Source organism: Ambystoma mexicanum, chromosome 4p, assembly GCF_040938575.1.
Source record: "Ambystoma mexicanum isolate Mex_15411 chromosome 4p, UKY_AmexF1_1, whole genome shotgun sequence".
NCBI classification, from domain to species: Eukaryota; Metazoa; Chordata; class Amphibia; order Caudata; family Ambystomatidae; genus Ambystoma; species Ambystoma mexicanum.
In genome coordinates, this window is record NC_090927.1 from 706,005,336 (window position 1) to 706,018,146 (window position 12,811).

Consider the following 12,811-nt stretch of genomic DNA (forward strand, 5'->3'; position numbering starts at 1 on the left):
TAATCAAAACTCACCATCAAATCATATAACCATTAAAACAATTTCCAAATCACACAAATTCGTAGTAACTTTCAGATTGTTGATTAAAACCCCACACAGCAATAGCCACTGATGTTGGTTTGAGACGCAACAGCCTCTGCTACTAGCTATGTAGATAACGACACATTTTCGGAGCGCTGAGGTGTTTTTAGCACTGGGGTGATGTGTTCTCTTTCAGTGAGTCTAAGGAGTAGTCTTGTTGCTGTGTTCTGTGTTTGTTGCAGCTTCCTCATTAGGTATTCTGGCATTCCGAGGTAGATGCTGTTGGGGTAGTCTAGTCTTGATGAGTGCAATGACGGCGAGCATTGTGTGTGAAGGAGAAGAGCAGTATCTTCCTGATCGTGTGTAGGTTGAAGAAGCATTTCTTAACTACTGCATTGACTTGTGGTTCTAGTGTTTGTTCGTTTTCCATTAGGATACCAAGATTTCTGACCACCTAGTATGTTTCCAGCGGGTTTTCCAGGTCGGTGGACCATCAAATGTGGGATGTGATGGTTGTTCAACAGACCATTGTGTGTGATCATGATTTCGGCTTTGTCTAGGTTGAGTTTAAGGCTTTTGGTGCTCATCCACTGGTTTAGCTCAATGAGGAAGTCGGTGAGTGTTGGGTTTTGTTCTTAGTGGGTGCTGATTTTATAGATGATTTGAGTGTCATCTGTGTAGTTGTAGCAGGTGAGCTCATGTTTTTGATGAGGTTAGTCAGGGGGTCAGATGTTGACTTTTAGATTGAAAATGAGGGATGACACTGTTTGGCTTATGTCTGTGAGAAAGGACATGATCCAGGATTAGGCAGAGCCTTGTACACTGCAGAATAAGAGTGAGGAGAGGTGCATGTGATATCAGTTTGAAGTGATGATTACATGTCAAAATCGGAGGATGCACACCTCACTGTTGTCCACAATCATTCTCCTATCCTAAAGGACAGAAGTGGCCACTTACTCTATGCTTCACAGTGGGCTGAATGCTTGCAGTTGGTGTGACAACATGACTACTGCTCTCCAGCGATACGGGGGTGAGGGACTAAAGAACATTCTCTGTGCCACACCACTACTAAACTTAGCAATTATCCCAATCGTAAAGGTGAAACGTGCACATCCCAGCAGCTATACCTCCTTTGCCTCTTTTGCTAACGTGGGCAGAGTGCATGCTATGCTCTTCAGTGGTGTGAGCATGTACATATGCAACACAAACAGTTCTGTGGTACCAAAATTAAAATGTCCAACCAAGGTTATAAAAATAGTATCTTTAATAAATAACAAGTGTAAAAATGTAACTTTGCAACCTATGAGTCGGCCATAAAAAGTTCCTTGCTATCGCCATTTTACACATACAGACATTGCACAGTTTCTTCCTCGCCAAGAGGCCTTTATCATTGGCCAGTGGCGAGTACATATTTTGCACCCGCCTAACAATGCACACATCTAATTAAAAACATTAAAGACCTGGCCCTGGAACCGAAATACAGAGAACAGGCTTTGAGAATAAAGGGGGCATTCTGGGTGAAGGCAAGGGTGCAGGAAATTGATTTGAGTAGCACCTTTTGAAAGTGCCTTTTTAAAAGGCAAAGAGTGGGAACTTATTAGCGACTTGGTTCCTTTTGTTGCTTGTCTTGGGGGCTCAACAGCGTTGTGCAAGTCTTTTTTTTTTTTTATTAAATTTATTTTTGGGTGCTTTTCTGTTGTCGAGCCGATGTAGAGATGGTCGCGTTGTGCTGCTCCAATGATGAGGCTGCTTCGAGACTGGGTTTTGTGTATCAAGCCATTGTTTGGGTTGATGGCTCCTAACCTAGTATGATATGCTAGTTTATTTATATAGCGCCTATACACAATGTGTTTCAAAGCGCTTCAAGGAGGGGGGGGACAAAGGAAAATATAGTTACATTCAGTAAAAGTCCTTGAAACAATACAAAATGTGAAAATAACTATCGTAATAGGCCTGTCGCCATTTCTGATAGTGCAAGTGCATAGAACAAGTAAGGCAAGAGGTAATGGAAAGGAAGGAGAACAAAGCAAGCAGTAACATTACTATGTCTGACGACAATTTACGCAGTGCAGGTGGTAACAAGAGGCAGGGTGGGAGGGGTGGGCAAGGGGACGGAGGGGGGAGGGAGAACAAGGCACGCTACTGAGCAAAAATGTCGGTGACAAATTTGAAAAAGCAGGGTAGGGGGGGAGGGAGAGAACAAGGCGGGGGGGAGGGGGACAGACAAGCTGCTATCAAGAGTCACGGAACAGATGATAGGAGTAAGTGCTAAGAGGGGGAAGACAGAGGAGGGAAAATATAGAAGAGGGGAGTAAGAAGGAAGTGGAAGAGGATGGAAGTGAGGAGGGGGGAAGGGAAAGAGGCAGGAAGGGGGGTGAAATGCAGAGCAAAAGAGGGGGGGAGCAGCAGGGTGAGGGCACACAGACACTCAAGGAGGGGCCGGGGGCACACAGACCCTCAAGGCGGGGCAGGGGGTCACCAGGGACAAGGAGATCCCCTTTGTTCTCAACTTAACTGCAGGTGACCACCCTCAGTGAGCAGGATCCTGGTTCGAGTGCACAGGCAGCAGAGAGGCCTAGCTCCTCAGCAGTTTCACCCCAAATGTCCCCTTAAGCTGGGTAGGCGAGAAGAGCGTTCCTCTTTGGAGCCTTCTGTCTATCTATATGGCACTTTGGAATAGACTGTCTTCCACATAATACCAGGTGTATCCTTTTTGTCTTGGAAGTTCAAAGATGAACTTGCTAAAGCGAGTTTCTTCCCTTATGAAGGCAAAATAAAGTGGATTTGTCCCAAGAAAGCCTATTGGGGTCCAGGCTGCTGTGACGCATGTCTGTTGCCTTCTGATGTCATACCTAGAGTATGTTGTCTGCAGGAAGTGGGGAAAGGAGGTGGTTTGGGGAGTCCCAGCAGTATCCATGCAGAGTCCCGAAATGCCAGTTAAAAGTTGCAGTCTGAGTGGAACAAAGAGCCCCCTTCACCCCCCACCAAAGGCCTCCAAAATGGTGGCTCAGAGTTCCCTCAATGCCGTGTATTGGTGGCCCGCTGGTACCTTGCCTGGACAAGATTGCGAAAATCAGAGTTCATGTGGGCCCTTGCCGACCCAACATCCTGACAGCCACTACAAAGTGCTCCATGTTGGAGTGAGTGTCTGCAATGCCAAGCTTCACTTCTTGCACACTCCTGTAGCCAAACGTAACCCTTGGCAGGAGCTCACAGGCAATAGGCAGGTGTCCTTGGCAGCCTCTATCACCATCAATCTGCCAGCGCACAGGTTAACTTTCAGATTGAGAAGTTGGCTCTGCATTGGTCTAACTCGCTCCATGGGGTGTGCTCACTTAATCTGCGAAGCTCCTGGGCACCTCTGCCACAGCTTTCCTATAGCACCACCACTTGCTGAACCTGCTCCAGAGCCCAAATGCTGCACACTGCCTAAACCCAGTCAGTTTGGGGATTCAGCCCAGTCTAACCATAGTCCATGGTAGATGCTGGCATCTTTCTGCAAAGTTAGGCCATGCCCCATCGCTTCTTTTCTGCCCCATAGTTATCGTAAATGAAATGATTCTTTGTTTATTGTTTAAGCCCTCTACAGATCAGAATAGTAAATATCTTGAGTGATATCATTGCGATGCCTTCAGTCTGAACACATCAACAGATCCGTGCAGCTTGTAACAAGGGAACAACACTTGGCTATCTATATTTATTGTTCCTTTTTGTCTTCTTTCTGTGAGTATCTGCCTAATTTTTGGGAGTAAAAAAGACCGGTATCCTACTCTTCCCTCCCCAGCCCCCTCAAGTTTATTGAGAAATTAGATAAAGGAAGAATACTAAGTGCGTATCCAGCATAAACAATGAAATATCGCTTCACAGTTAACATATCAAATACTGAAGTCCTTTCCACATCTGCCTGACCGACCATACATAGCTGAGCTCTTCAAAATAACTTGAGGTAGAGTTCCAAGAAATGAGACCTACTGCAAAAAGTGTCCCACCTATCTGCAATGAATCCTATAAGACGTGGGTAAGCTGTTGACAAAAGAAGCATGACAAAACTCTTTGACACCACGTCAAGTCACTGGGTGAGTCTTCCTGTTTACAAAAAGCTATTAGCCTTTGTTTTCCTGTAGTCAAAAAAGGAGAGAGACTTTTTCCTGCATGGGGAATATCCCTTTGGGAAGTAGGCCTAGTAACACAACCTTTTGGGGCCAACGGTCACACTAGCCTCAAGGCCTCCCGAATTATGAGCCAAAAGGTGTTAAGATAATTGTGAATCTTCTGGAAAGTACATAACCTATGGTGTAAATGATCCATTCCCCCAGTTCCTCCAGCGTTCTGCTGACATTTTCAGATAAATAGCATGCACATGTGTATGGTACTAAAGCAACAGGACTTCCATTTCCTTGATTTTTACACTACTATTCGAGGTGACCGATCTCTCCCAGATTTTCTCGCAGTCTTGTTAATTCAAAGTTGTAGCCCTTTCCTTAATGCCAAGCGGTCATGTATGAAAAGCCGTTGAGTGAGTGATTGATGTTTTTCACAGAGGTCTGTACAATTTACAGTTTAAACAGTCTCATTCCTGTCAAGAACAGCCATTTTACTAATTCATTACTTGTGCTGGATGTCCCCATCAGATCTCCCTACTTAACACCCATTGTCATAGCCAGTGCTCCAGATAAGATTTTGAAGTGAGGGTATTTTACGCCTTATTTATTGAAGTTAGGAATTAATGATTTTCTTTTAGGGAGTAAAAACGTACATTCCCATGGGAGTATTTTATAAGCAAGTAAATATATTTTTACTCTAAAAAAGAAATTCTTTTGTAACACAGTTGTAAGCACCTTGTTATTCCTTAGATTTAAGATGGGTTGAAACCGTTTAGATCAGGCTGTATTAATAGTAGAACATCATCTTTCTTTGGCTCTACTGGTACCGCTGATTCAAACGGATCTGTGGTTATGTCCAGAGGAAAGGCTCCTGTGTGTCAATTTCTATTTTTTTAAAGATTATTTTTACTTCCTATTTTTTGCGGTTTACCGCATTTGCCTGGCTTTAGGGAGTAAAAGTGGCTGAAATGCCATTTATCTGTAAACTGGCTGTAGCGCTAGATCAAGAAAGCACTCTAATTGCCTAGCCCAAATTCTCACTTATGTTCTGGGCATGGTCATTCAACACTTGAGACCCTTAGACAACCACCTAATCGCCACTTAGCAATGCGGAGTGTGGCTGCGAGTGTGCAGTCTCTGGCAGTCACTCTACTGTTTCCATTGATCTTGTGGGAGGCGCTACTACCTGCCTGCACCTACAAGAACCCTTCATTCCGCGGAGCGGACCGCGGAGTGTGGCTGCGAGTGTGCAGTCTCTGGCAGTCACTCTACTGTTTCCATTGATCCTGTGGGAGGCGCTACTACCTGCCTGCACCTACAAGAACCCTTCATTCCGCGGAGCGGACCGCGGAGTGTGGCTGCGAGTGTGCAGTCTCTGGCAGTCACTCTACTGTTTCCATTGATCCTGTGGGAGGCGCTACTACCTGCCTGCACCTACAAGAACCCTTCATTCCGCGGAGCGGACCGCGGAGTGTGGCTGCGAGTGTGCAGTCTCTGGCAGTCACTCTACTGTTTCCATTGATCCTGTGGGAGACGCTACTACCTGCCTGCACCTACAAGAACCCTTCATTCCGCGGAGCGGACCGCGGAGTGTGGCTGCGAGTGTGCAGTCTCTGGCAGTCACTCTACTGTTTCCATTGATCCTGTGGGAGGCGCTACTACCTGCCTGCACCTACAAGAACCCTTCATTCCGCGGAGCGGACCGCGGAGTGTGGCTGCGAGTGTGCAGTCTCTGGCAGTCACTCTACTGTTTCCATTGATCCTGTGGGAGGCGCTACTACCTGCCTGCACCTACAAGAACCCTTCATTCCGGAGTGTGGCTGCGAGTGTGCAGTCTCTGGCAGTCTGTGCATGGCTGTCATGGCAACCGCTCTCGAAACCCCACTTCTTTTGGACCTCGCCTCTGTTTCCGTGCCAGATTTTATAGACCTTGAGGAGGGCCGCTTACTTAGAAGTGCACGTCCTCGACTCGCACAAAAACAACCCCTCCTTCCACGTGGTGCTTCGAGCCCCTCAAACCCGGATACAACTTATTGTCAAACACAATCACAACCACAACCTCAAGCCCTTCGGCGGCGGGCCGAGAACAAAGAAAACAAAGACCCAGCCGCAAGAAAAACCCCTACCATAACGGTTCGAGGAAGTCAGGTGGACTCAGAAATCCTCCGCGATGATTCACAGTGCGCCGAAGTTACTCACTCACCCCTGGGTCCTGTGGCTCAGCGACTCCCGTCGTCACTTCTGCAATCGCGGCCCCCCCCCCCACAGCTCCGAGCCTGGGATGCCTCCGGAGGGAGGACCGAGGCCCGTGAGCGGGGCGGGGCGTCTGCAATCGCCCGCAAACCAGGACCCACCCAGGGGGCGGAGCTTGAAGTCGCTAGGGAGGCGGCCTCTGTTGAAGCTCCGAGTAGTGAGGACTGGGGGGAGAGGGTTTCCCATCCCCCCCCACGGCAAAGCAAACGCCGCCTGTGCACTTACCCGACCATTTGGTAACATCTCCTTTGGGGCAGCGGAAAAACAACGTCTCGATAGCTGACTCATGTCCTCACATCTTCACCGCAAATGCCCCGATACAAATCGAGGCACAAGTCCACTCGGGCTCTGATACATCTGATACATCTGCCCCTGATTTCCGGGAGGACTCTTGTCTCGCGATCCCTCGAAATGAGTTACCACTTGAAGGAAACCCTAGTCTGCTCACGGAGCCGTACCCCCCTCCACGTGTAGAACCCTTAAATCCCAAAAAACAGCGTCGGAAGGAGGTGGAGGCATCGGATTCCAGAAAACCTCGCACTCTCACTAGAAAAGGTCCACAGAAGCAAAAAATGCAAAAAAAAATCTTCACAAGCATAGCGTCGGGTAAAACTAAACAAACTGACCAACCCGCAAAAAAACCATGGAATCCTGAGTCCATAAAGCCCTCAGTGGCTAGTCTAGTAACAGACTTTTTTCATGCTTTTGCTCCGGACACACGGAATAGACAAGAGGACCTTACCGATGAGGAAATCCTAGAAGCAGTTAAAACGTGCCACCCTCCAGAAAAATCTAGAAAAAGGGCCTCGGCGTTAGACCAACAGCCAAAGGTGAAAGAGACCTCTGAGCCACAAACGGCCTTAAATTCTCCGATTCAAACGCCACAGGCTCAACCCCCGAAGGACCCCTCTCTCGCCCTGCCCAGCCGAACCTCAACCCCAGAACAAAGCGAAATGGGCTTGGCCGCCCAAACTTCTTTGACTAACCATAACTATAAGTCTTCTTCGATCCCTATGGGGAGTACAGTCCAGGACAATCAAATAAACTTACTTGGCCAGATCCACAGTCCTTCTCATCCAACAAAGCAAAAAATCAAGGATCTGCCGGGTTGCCCACCCCCAGCTCTGCCACAACCTATTCATCTTACCACTCCCTCTGTTCAAAAGGTGGTGGCTCCAACAAAGGCTCGGTTGCTCGAAACTACACCTCAAGCCCTATGCAAAGCCTCAGCAGACATAAGGCAGCAATCCCGCCTGGCTCGGGCTGGCCTACCATCCGTTCCTCAAAACAAACTGACTCATCCGGACCGGTCCACTAGTGAATCCTTAGAGATAACATCCTCTTCTGTAGTAAGAAGACTTCTAAACGAGAGTCAATCAACCACCCCAAATCCGAAAAATCATATGCAGCAAGCAGCGCATCAAACTGATTCTCCTACGCAAAACAAGAGGGATTTCCTTTCAATTATGTCAGCGGTCACCATAGCCTTAAATCCGTTCACCAAACTGTACGAGGGGATAAACGAGTCATTAAAAGATCACACCTCGATTCAAGCGACGATGCTCACAAAACTGACTTTCCTAGAAGGTTACATTACCGGCCTTGACGGGAAACTGTCAAACTTGCAACTGGACGCAGCAAAAAGAACTAAAATCTTTGTGGAAGCCCCCACAGAAAACCAGATGGAAGTCGGGGCAGGCGTACAAAAAAGGTGGGCTCCTCCTCCCTCAACACCCACCACCGCTGACATCCAAAGGTCCATCCCTGCGGCTGAATATAGATTAACATCCCAGGAAGTTATTGACATCACCGATGAACCGCCGTCACTGTCCACACTTCAACCTTCTGTGAAGGGAACAGAGGAACGTGCATTCTCAATATTCTCTCCAACATTATCAATACCTCCTCCACAAAGTGGCGTGGTCCAAAAACAAAACCAAAAAGGAAAACAAGTTTCCCTCGGGGATCGCAGGACCAACTATACAATCCAAGATTGCGGAAAACAAGGTTCAAACTCTGGTGCTTCCGCCTGCCTTACAAAACCAGAACAAAGCCTCACCTTGCTCGTCGGAGGAATTTCTGGCAGATGCGGACCTGATGAATATCTCCCAGCATTTTGATGACCCCCAAGTTCATCAATTCGTGAAGGAAGGAAAGCAAGCACGGGTGTTTTGTAAGGCATGGCTCCCAAAGGCTCTTACACTCTCGAAAAAATAGCAATGCGCAGGTCGGCTAAAAGGGCCCTCGGACTACCCAACCTCATCTACCCTTCGCCTCTGTTCGTGGAACACCCGTGGCCATTTGCATTTAACAATGCCGAGTGACGCGAATCTGGCTTTATTTGATATCATCTGTTTACAAGAGACATGGCTCTGGAAATCTCCTGCTATGGATGGCTATGACATCATATTGGCTCCAGCAAACAAAGGATTAGCGGGCCGCCCGACATCGGGCCTTTTTATTGCCTACCGTCAGGGGATGGGCCTGAAGAGCAAGTCCATTCTCGTATCCAACCTCTCAATCTTGGCAGTACTATTCGACTGGGAAGAGCAACCAAATTGCAGGCCCTTACAAACCGCAATTATTAACACCTACTGGAACCCAGCAGCTATAAACCAGCAGACATACCTAGCAATGATGGAAAATCTAGTAGACGAAATTCAAGCCTTCCATCAGGTTCCTTCTATCATTATCTGCGGCGATCTGAATGCCCACTGCTTCGACAACCACCTCAAGTTGGGCAAACCTTCTTCCTCGAATCCTGCCTCAATTAGAGGGAGCCTGTGGTCCACGTTGATGGCCTCAAGGAAAATGGAAAACCTGGACTCAGTTTTCCCCAACGCTGACCGCCCTCCTACCTGGGAGCAAGGTGCTCACCATCCCACCATTGATTACATTTTTGCCTCCCGTCACATTTTCCCCAAGGTAAAAGATTTCCAGGTTCGCAAGACAAAAGCGAGTGATCATAACCAGCTCATCATGTCTCTGCAATCCCACTTCAAACCACGGGCCCCTTATGTTGCAGGAGTGGAACCAAACTCACGAGGAAATCGCCTGAACATGACAACGAAAGCTGTGCTAGACTTGTCTGAAAAATATGTGCTGGGGTTACACTCCAATGGACAAGATACTTTGGACTACGTCCCTCTTCTAATCCAATATAGGTCAAAACTAAAACTGTCGGCTCCGTCCTTTACTGCTCCGAGACATTCTTTCGACGCAACATTGGTGGCAAAAAGACGCGAACTGCGCAGGCTGAAACGGACGCTTGGATCACTTCCTCAAAACCAGGCCCAACTGATATCAGCAATCAAGGCCTACAAAAACTGGGTAAAGAATCATCGCCACAATCTGTACCAGCAGGATGCAGAATCTATGCTAAAAGCAATTTGTGGAAATAAAGCGAAAGACTTCTGGTCCCTATTAAAAACATCAGCACCTTCTCTAAATAATACGTCCGTCAACGCTATGGCGGAAGCAAAATGGGTCAGTCACTTTTCGTCCCTTTTCCAAGCTCCACAAGCCACAGGCCTGCCTGAACTGAAAGCGAAAAACGAAAACTGGCTGGAACTTGACGACGTGGCGGAAATTAGAGATCACATCAAAAAGCTGAAGTCCTCCAGAGCGACAGGCCCGGATGGAATCTCAAATGTTGACTTGAAAAAAAACGTAGAGAAATGGGCTCCTCTTATTCTGTCTATATTTGCACAGTGTGCCGCCCAGAAATCACTCCCACCATCGTGGACGAAGGCGGTTATCGTCCCAATCTATAAGAAAGGCGACATCACCGACCCACTAAATTAGCGCCCTATAGCACTTTTGGACTGCATTGGGAAGGTCTTTGGGAGCCTGCTTTTGAAAAGATTTGACGTCTGGTCAAAGTCGGCTCCCTGCTATGACAGGTTCCAAACGGGCTTCAAAAGAAATATGGGAACATCGGCTAACATACTTACAATCAGTGCATTGAAAAGCAAGGTTTTGGAGGGCAAACCGAGGATTTTTGTGGCCTTTATCGACCTTTCCCAAGCTTTTGACTTGGTTGACAGACATCGCCTCTGGAATAAACTTGAAGCTTGGGGGTGCCCGCATGAGTTGCTACAGCCCATCAAGGCCCTCCACTCAGAAACCAGCCTAAGAGTCCGCCTGTCACAAATGGGAAACTTGTCATCTGAAATCCAGACGGGCCGAGGGGTGAAACGGGGCTGTCCCTTAGCTCCAGCACTTTTTCTAGCCTACATTGGCGACTATGGAAATTCAGAAGATTGCTCAAGGACCTTTCCACCATCCCTGGCCACAGCTAAAATAAGTCACCTATTGTATGCCGACGACCTCATATTACTCGACCAGACCCAGATAGGCCTGCAGAGACAATTATCAAATCTCCTGCGATACACTTCAGAAAATAACGTCAAAATAAATAAAGAAAAAACAAAAATCATGATCCTGGAGTCCGGACAGAAAAAAAAAGCAGAAAACTTCAAATGGCGGCTGGAAGATTATGTGATTGAGACAGTCACAGAATACAAATATCTCGGAGTTCTGATGGACAGTTCCAAACACGAGAGTTCAATGCAGGCCAACCTCCAAACCAGAATAAAGAAGCTGACATCTCAAGGAAAGCCGATTGACATAAAATTCGGCAAATTTTCTTGCATCCCTGTGATTGAATTCTACAGAAAGAAAGTTATCCCTTCCATTACTTACGGAGCACAAGCTATGCCTACGATTCCCAGTAAAATCTGGCAAAAACTTGAAAGCGTGTTTTGGAAAGGGGTCCTGTCCCTTCCCAAATCAACACCCATAGCCGCAATCCGGAGAGAACTGAGCATAGTGTCTCTAAAGACAACAGTTGACATCAGCTCCCTAAGACTCTATCGAAAATGCATCATGGATGAGACCGAGGAAATCCATGGCCTCCTAAATAAGGAGTTAAATTCTGGCAAGGTGCAAATGCTTGCAGCATGGAAAGAAACAAATTCGACCCTACTCCATTCAGTCGCCTGCTCGGAAGTCGACCTCACCTCAAATCCAACCAGAGTGTTCAAAAAATTGAAAGAGCTTGACTGGATTCAAACCCAGGAGTCTGCCTCAAAAAACAAACTACTCGAGCACTTGCCTCCAACATTCCGCAAGCTCAATGAGCCAATGAGGTACCTGCAAAAATTCCCCAATAGGGGGGCACGGAATGCGCTTCTAAGAATAAGGCTGAACTTGGTGGCCACAAATGAAATTCGAAAGATCCGAGGTTTATCCGACACGAGCACTTGCCGCTTATGCAAGAACAACACCAAATCCATCAGACACTTGCTTTTAACATGCCCGAAAAACCAGATCCTCAGAGGGGCCTACTTGAATCATCTAATCGGGGATGATAGAGGGTGGGACGAGGTCACCTGGTGGAACAGACTGATCAGCGGAGACCGAATTACTTGGCTCTTGGCAACCGTAAAAATATTGGAGCACACGATGAAAATGACAACTGTTACAGAGTCCCACCCTGGTTAGTTACCGCGAAACTTACTTCTACAGCTCTTCTTTTGTAAAATTCTCTTGAATATACACAAATAAAACAAAAATGCGTTTGGAACCACTAGCTATGAGAACGATGAGGTTGGGCAAGAGAGGTTTACGGTCTGTCTAGGTACACATCTATCCCAACATTAAGATGAAGGCTAGGATTTGTTTTTGTTTTGTTTACTTTATTAATGAGCTTGGCAATGCAACAATGGAAACGGGCAGTACATGGTGCTTCAAAAAAGGTAGCAAGCGCTCCTCTCCAGAAAGAACATGGCATGATAACCTGTTCTGAGATGAGTTTGCAGCACATGCTTTGTGCACACTGTACCTTTCACAGATGGGGGGAAATATCCATTTGCATATCAGTCTTTGTCCCGCCCACATGGGCAGTCCAGCACCAAAATGCTATGGCAATTCCTCTCTGAACAAGCGTACCAACAGCAACCCCATACATGTGTGTCAGCCTTGTTGGTCCTCATCAGTGAGGTGAAGCTGTGCCTCTCTGAGCACAGTGAGCAGGGAGTCCACGTCTGGTTGCCCCAGGTAACTCAGGATGACCAACTCCAAGTTCCCTTTTTTTTTTAGAACTTTCATAACATACATGGAAGTAACTGTCCTGCCTCCCCTTCCCCCCGCTCTCCACCCCCTTCTGGATTACGCCTGAGTAAGTAATAGTCCGCGGTTGGTTGATTTGGTCGTGTTGGGACATGCGTCTGTGGGACTCCTTTGGGGTTCTGGGGTTGCATTTCTGGAGGAGTCACTGACTTCGGTGGACAGCAAGTATGCGATATACGGGCCCCAGATGTCGGGTGGTCGAGCGTGCAGGGGCAATAACTTGATGATGAAGGTTGTTTCCGTGTCTTGACAGTATGTCTTTCAGCCACTGGTGTGCGGTCGGTGTGGGTCCCTTTCCCCAA

At 47.4% G+C, this 12,811-nt stretch overlaps 1 protein-coding gene across 4 annotated transcripts in view; it reads left to right on the forward strand.

The window, feature by feature from the left end:
- Positions 1-12,811, forward strand: part of SENP6 (SUMO specific peptidase 6) — a 2,017,494-nt gene that overhangs the window by 8,891 nt on the left and 1,995,792 nt on the right. The gene's annotated exons all lie outside the window — the stretch shown is intronic.